Raw genomic sequence first — 8,358 nt, forward strand, 5'->3', positions numbered from 1 at the left:
CCCATGTGGTGTGTGTAGGTGTAAATAAAAAATAAAATTAAAAAAAGAGTAAAATTTGTATTAATATGGCTACACTGATGAAAACGGTCACCCCTCAAATCAAGATACCATCTAAGATGATGGAAAGAAGCAAAAAGAAAAATCTGTCATGCAAAATAAGGGTATCATAAGCATATAAAAGGAATGTTACCATGCTATAAACAAGTAAAAGGAGTTATTTGCACTGCTACATCTTATTGATTCATGTAACATTTAGCCAAAAAGGCATCACAATTATAAGTCACAACTATAAACTAACTAATCACAATAATAATTTAAGACAAAAAAATGTAATATACAAGCTCATTAAGGTTTGCAAGGACCATTTTAGGCAATAGAAGGCAATGGAACAATATACACAATTTATCTTCATACTGATAACAGAAATACAATGCTAAGTAAACAAACATTTCTAACAAACATCTAACTCATGGCAAAAACTTATTAATTCTAGATGTTATGGTTTCTATTGCTCACATTAATTCCTCTGTTATTTAGTTAATTCTTGTTTCCTTACTAATGCATATACATGGCACCTTGGGTTATGGCATTGTAAAAAATAAAATGGAAAGGCTATAAAAATGCTTATTCTATAATACTGTTTGGGGCTTATTGTGATGTAAGGCTGACATCCAATCTCTACATAAGGTTGTTTCCTTCACATTCACTCTGTATTAGTACATAGCAGGCTAGCCTTGTGGGGCATGGGGTTGGGCCCCTAACTTGGTTTGAGGATCGAGCTCGAGCTTGAAATCTAGGCTTTGTGTTTGGGCCATGCTAGGTTGGGGTCAATTATGAATGGCTTGGTCCAATAATCAAGTGGGTCACTATTATACAAAAGGGTGGATGATATGAAGACACTTGTGAGGGTTCTATTCAACTTCCATGTGTAGTTTAACAACAATTTTTGGATCTGGTGTCATGTTTCTATCATCAACCATTTATATGATAGGACTCATTACAGATGGAGGGGATATCACCAGAAATTTCATAATCTTAGACTATTTCAAACCCTTAATCATGTCACTCTTTTCCTTACAAGTCCTGCCCTAGATTGTCTGAGGCCTTTTTAGCCCAATTAGGGCTCGGGCCGGACTATAGTCAATGTTTAGGCCCTAGCTAGACTCATTGCCATGACAACCTTGTATACCAGAAGTCATGCGGATGTAAAATATGAGTGGTACCATAGGGAGCAATTGGGATGGGGATGCCCACCATTAAAACCTTTCACATTATGTGGGGCCCAACATGTTTAGTATATGCCATCTAATCCATTCATAAGATGCACCCCATATCCTTCAAAAAAAGAAAAAAGAAAAAGAAAAAAAAAAAGGAGATGCGCCCCATCAGGATGCATTGACATTCCAAATACCAGGCTATTCCAAAACTTGGGTGGGCTTCACCATTTGATTTGAGATTTTCGGCATTATTTTACAGTGTGGTCCACCCAAGTTTTGGATGGACCAAATTTTTGGGCTCCATGGAGAATGAGGGGGCTCACATGATGGATGGAGTGGATGTCTTGAACACATCATGGTGGGCTAACATTCTAAGGGAGTCGACCTCAATTCTATATACTATATATGGGGAGTTAATATGATACTTTAGCTGGGTATGATTTTGATATGCAAGCACCTAGAAAATGTACACGAAACATACATTAACTCACATTGAACCAACTAAGTTGTGGGTCACATTGTTGCTGAGCCAGTCCAAAGACTAGTTTGTTCAAACAATCCTGTGGAGATTTGTTTGCTAAAATAGGACTGTTGGATTGGAGGTCTTTTAGCGGGGGGGGGGGGGGGGCGGGGTGCGGACAGACAGAGGAACTTTGATGGATGTTATTTAATTCATTTTCCCTTCTGTAAGAATCATCCAATAGAATGGTTAGGAGTATTTGATCAGTGTGATTTCCAATCATCCAAGGTAGAGTCACATGTTCCTAAGTAAAGATACTTACCAACATGTAAATGAAAATCTTCCATGATTTCTAATCAAGAACAAGCCTACAACAGCATCTCAGCAAATTATAAGCACAAAAACCATAAAAACAACAAGAAACTAAAATAACCACATGAAAAGTTAGCACATAACACCAACCAACACAAGAAACAAAACACAGATTCCTCAGATAGAAATTTCTTCCATGATTTCTATTCAAGAACAAGCCCATGAAAAAAAAAAAAAAAACATAACCCTTACTAAAAAATATATATATAATAAAAAACATAGTCCCTTCATAAAAACAATAAATACTAAGCAAACATCATAACATGGATGAGAAAAGACTGAAACTTTTCTCCAATCATTTCAAATTCAAAAACGACAAAAAAAAAAACCCCATAAATACAACTGCAAATGAAAAATACCCAGATCATCCATTCACAGGATCTATACACCCTCCGACCACGAAATCCATAAAATCAACAAAAAAATGTGTGTGTGTGTGTGTGTGTGTGTGTGTGTGTGTGTGTGTGTGTGTGTGTGTGTGTGTATTATATATATAGTTATTGGATTTTAAAAAATAATAAGAAGAAGAAAACATAATAACTTAGATGAGAATATTGAAAAAAACTCAAAATCTCTCCAATCATTTCAAATTTAAAAAAACAAAAGACCCATAAAAACAACAGAAAATGAAAAATACACAAATTATAATTCATCCAGTAACATTATCTCAGCACATTCCAAATACAAAACCTATAAAATCAACAAAAAAAAATGAAAAATATCCAGAACATAATTCATGCATATCAAGCAACCAACACAAAAATCCAAACATGATGTGCTCGAAAAAGCAAAAAAAGAAAAAGAAATCTCGAAAACTACTGTTCTTGGATCCAAACAACAAAAAGAAGCAGAAATCGCAACATAAATAAGAAAAAAAACTAAAAATTTCTCCTATCATTTCAAATTCGAAAACAAACCCAACAAAGGAAATGAGAATCAAAGCAGTATTTGGTGATTTTTACTTACCTGAGAGAGAGAGAGAGAGAAAGAGAGAGAGAGAGAGAGATTGAGATATTTTCCATTAAAAACCCAACGTAGGGTCCATGGACACCATTAAAAACTTCCTAAGGTCCAAAGTAAGGTTTACTTGCCATCCAACCCTAAATCCCTAAATCCCCAAATCCCTAAATCGGTATTGAGATTGAGAGAGATTGAGAAAGAGAGAGAGATACCTCATGGTTAACCGAGCTTCAGAGAGAGAGAGAGAGAGAGAGAGGGTGTGCGTGGGTAGGGTATTCGGCAACGGTCAGCGAGAGAGAGAGAGAGAGAGAGAGATCAAAGAGAGGAAGAGAGATACACAGAGAGAGAGAGAGGAGGTAGAGGATGTGAGAGAGACAGAGAGGGGACAGGGTCGAGAGATCAGAGAGAGAGAGAGAGGAAGAGAGAATCAGCGAGAGAGAGGAGGGAGAGGATGCATGAGCACTGGGAGAGGAGGGAGAGGGGTGAGAGAGAGAGAGAGTGGCGTTGGGAGTAGGGCGTCTCTTCGATGCCCTACTTTGACTGACGTCACTAAGTTTTATGGACCCCACTATGATATATTTGTTATATCCACACCATCCATCCATTTTGATATATTATTTTAAGTCATGAGCTAGAGAATGAGGCAGATATAAATCTGTAGTGGACCCCACCACAGAAAACAACGAGGAGAGTGATTCCCACTGTTGAACCTATCTTAAGGCCCATCGTATTGATTATTTGAAATCCAACCTATTCAAAAGTTTTAAAATACATGAAATAAGGGAAAACACAAATATCATCTTGATATAAAAATTTTGTGGCCTTTAGAAGTTTTTAATGGTGGGTGTCACTGTCCCACTGTTTTCTATGCTGGGGTCCACTGGAGCTTTGGATTTAACTCGTTCTTTAGATATTGCCCTAAAATGATCTCTCCAAGTGGATGGAAGGTGTGGATATAAAACATACATCATGGTGGAATTAGAGGTATATAAATCTCAAGTGGACCACACCCCATGAAAACAATTGTGATTGGTTATCCATCATTAAAATCGTCGTAAGGCCAATTGTACTGTTTATTTGACATCCAGTCTATTTATTAGGTCATACAGGCCTAGATGAAGGGGAAAAACAAAAATCATCTCGATCCAAAACTTTTATGGCCCCCAAAATGTTTTAAATGGTTGACGCTCATTCGACACTGTTTCATGTAATGTGGTCCATTTCATATTGGGATATGCCTCATTTTCTGTCTCATGCCATAAGATGAACTTTAAAAATAGATGGATGGCATGGATTAAACACATACATCATGGTGGGGCCCACAGAGCACCCACCACCAGTCATTGGATGGTGTTAGGGGGAGTAGCCAATCTATTCCCCTTATTTGTGGTGTGGTCCATTTAATCTTTGAATATGATTCATTTTTTGGAAAATTCTCTAAAATGATCCCAAAAAATGGATGAACGACGTGGGTTAATCTCGAATTTTCGGTAAATCCGAAAGTCAAGTGGACCATACCACTTGAAACAGTGTGGAATAATGATTTCAACTGTTGATACCTTCCATGGGTCCACTGTAATTTTATTTGACATCCAACATGTTCATAATATTAAAAAGATATGAATGAAGATAAAACACAAACACATCAGCTTGATCTAAAATTTCTATGGCCTCTAAGATTTTTTTAAAGGTAGATGTTCAATCACACTATTTCCTGTGGTGTGGTCCACTTGGGCTTTTGATATGCTTTCTATTTCTTCTTTATACCTCAAATTATCTGTTAACATAGATTAATGGAGTGGATAAAATAAATAAAAAATGGTGGACCACACAGAGTTTACTCTAGTAAGGGTAATGAGTAACTCACCTAAGGGCTTGTTTGATTTCTCATTGCAAGTGTAAATACCAGGTGAATGGGTAATTATGACCCTTTCACCTGTTTAGAAAATTTTGGAAATTCCTACCGTAGGAGTCCCTGTTGTTCACCATTGTCTCCTAGGCATGGTTGGGTGACGAAACCCTTCCTAGCTTTCACAATCTCATAATGAAATGAACATACTTAAAGCTATCATAGATCTACTATAATTTGAGTCACAATAAACCATTAAAAACTAAAAGTATTCTTTAATAATAAAACTAGAATCCATAAGAGTTCAATAACCATGAATCAAAGCAAAACCACCTTCCTAATCACGCTACAAGCTTCACCTCTTAGCCCTAGCTAAGAGGCTTAGCCCATCATAGACATGATGAGGCTAGGAAAAACATAAAATCTAAATCAAAATCAAAAGGAAAAGGAAAAGGAAAACGCTTGTTGTCGGCCTGAAAATCGTTCAAAAGTGCTAGTTGAAATTTTTGGACCTCAGTGTGACATATATGACATATCTGTTCCATCCATCCATTTTACCACAACATTTTGAGACATGAGCTAAAAAATTATGTAGATCCAACACTCAAGTGGCCCACACCAAAAGAAACAATGGCCCTAAGAAGCTTTTAACGATAAGTATTTGATTCACTTTTTTCTGTAGCGTGGTCCATTAGAGCTTTGGATATGCCTCATTTTTTTGGCTCATGCCATAAATTCATCTGGCATAATGGTTGAACGGTGTGGATAAGTGACATGCATCACGGTGGGGCCCACAACCATTTTACAGCCTTTTCGATTTTTGTGTCACCTATACCGACGAAAATATATTTCATCGGTAATAACATTATACCGGATTTGTGCCAACGCTTGTCCGTCGGGAAAGACACTTTTACTAATGAAAGTAGTTTTCGTCGGTATTAACATTGTACGGGATTTATGCTGATGGTTTATGTCCATCAGGAAAAACACTTTTACTGACGAAGACAGATTTTGTCGGTGATTACATCATACCAGATTATTGCTGATGGTTTATGTCCGTTGGGAAAAACACTTTTTCCTACAAAAATTAAATTTTGTCGGTAAAAGTAAAATTTTTAATTTTTTTTTCAAAAATTAAAAACAGCCATTGCCGACGAAAATTTTCATTGGTAAAAAGGACTTTTACCAAAGAAATTACAATTTCATCGGTAAAAGTAAACTTTTACCAACGAAAATAATTTTCGTCGATAAAAGTCCTTTTTACCTACGAAAAAAATTCATCGGTAAAAATCCTATTTCTTATAGTGTATGAGAGCATGAGAAGCATTCTCACAAACAATTATGGGGTAAAAATTTTGAGGATCGCTAGGCGAGTGGAAGGACTTGATGACCCAATCTCTTATCGATTCTAGCTCTCTATTTACTAACTGACGAGGAGGATCTTTTCAATATGTGATTCGTTGATTCTCAAGAATTCCAATAATTGGGAAGGATTTACCATTCACCATCCAATTCCTCAAGCTATGTAAATTCGACCCTGCTGTGAGTTTGATCTGAACTCTGGTAAAGGCCTGGAATATTCCTAGGGTCACCACACTGTTGATCTTCACCACTTCTCCATAGGTTCTTGCTAATTTCTCAATAGCAGCTGGGTACCATGAATTGGCCGAAATCCCCAATAATCGAATTCAAACGCCCTAACTGAATGAAGCAGATTCTGAAGACCATGTCACCACACCTGATAAGCCCATTTGAAGAAGAAAGTTTGACTCTGCAGCAAAAGCTGACATCACATGCACACATGTAATAATTCAAAACAACTGTCATAAATGAAGTCTACTAGTTGAGGCCATAATATTCAGTCGCCTCCTGATACGGCTCCTCATCGTAAGAGTCTTCCTTGACTGCAACCACCTCCAGATCCGTCGTAAGTCCATCTGCCCCTGTATCCTCTGTACAGTTGAACATTGATGAATGAGTGGCCAGTTCAGTGTGGTCTCCCCTCAAGATTACACACCGCCGCCCTAGACAAGAAATAACATAAAACATTAGGCACCCCAAAACATAGTAAATTCAGTCTTATTATATACATGGATGTGTGAATGCAATCATCGCTTGTGGATGCTCATCCGTGTGGACATTGGGCCCGTCACCCATGCAATCATCGACTTGGGAAAAACTCATCCAGTCAGACAAAATATATATATCACGTATGGTAGTGATAGATACTGGTCTGTGTCATACATGCATGATTAGCCATACTATTATTAGTCTCATTTCAATCAGCCAATTTAATAAGCTCAAGGTCACTACAGGGGCTTATCACCAGCATAGGTCGATAGCTTAGGCATAGGTCTCATACCACCATCTTCGGCTTATGAGGTGTGAGACCCGACCCGAGTTCGCATGTGTGCATGTATGTGTATAAGTATGCATTTCGTTTATTTGGGTCCCGCGGTCCTACTGGTCAAATTTTGGTGACCGGCGACCTTTGGATAGTGTTTGCCATCATCCTTGAGTTCGGTCACATAAACCTAACTCGGATCGACCCGAAAACTATATCATTGCGATCGCATCGTCATTGCAGTTCCAATGACACGTCTTATGTGTCCATATGATGTATAGATCATAAGTTGTGTGTATCTCATGTTATACTCCTTGATCATGATCGCATGGCCCACCTAGGAGTGGTGTGCATGTTTTCCTAGATGGTCCCATCCCTAATGCATAAGTTTCAACACACACTACCCAACACCACCTAAAATTCCATAACCTACACTACCCATCACCCAAACACCACCCATATGCCTACTAACCTATTAAACCAACAACTTTAGTTGTAACTCCCTACTTACAATCATCTCTCCTCTCTAATCAAGGTAAGAAAGTAATGATTACTTAGCTTAAAAGAGGTTTCTCTCTCTTTCTCTCCCATTTCTCTCTCTCTTCTCTTCTTCCCTAGCAACTTCCCTCCATTATTCTAGCCCATCCTCCCTCCATTCCAGCCCCATTTCCCCTCTAATCCTTTAAATCTAACCATCTAAATCCAATCTCACCCATTGATATAGATCCCTTAGTGCATTAGGAGCTAGGAGGTCCAAGTTTAGAGCCATCTAAGGTGGGTGTACTCCTAGGATTTTAGATTTCTATTTTCATGTTCTTAGATCTCTTTTTTTTTATGAGAAGTGTAAGACCCATCAATCAATGATGGAGATCATACATCATCCCTTAGTTATGCCAAATAGCCTATTTGATGCATGCATGCCCATGCATGGGGTTTTCCCTCTATGGGCCCCCATTATAGAGGATTACTTGGATTACATGGCATGATAGGTCATCTAGACCTTAGAATCATGGTTGAGATGGCATCCCAACCATTGATCTTGAATCTAGGACATGCATGCGGTAGATCTTTGTTGTAACATATGAATAGAAGGAATGTATGGTGTGATTGATGAAGGGGGGGGCCTCAATGTGGCGGAGCCCCTCTTCTTGTGGCC

The sequence above is a fragment of the Magnolia sinica genome, chromosome 3 (genome assembly GCF_029962835.1).
Source record: "Magnolia sinica isolate HGM2019 chromosome 3, MsV1, whole genome shotgun sequence".
In the NCBI taxonomy this organism is placed as follows: Eukaryota; Viridiplantae; Streptophyta; class Magnoliopsida; order Magnoliales; family Magnoliaceae; genus Magnolia; species Magnolia sinica.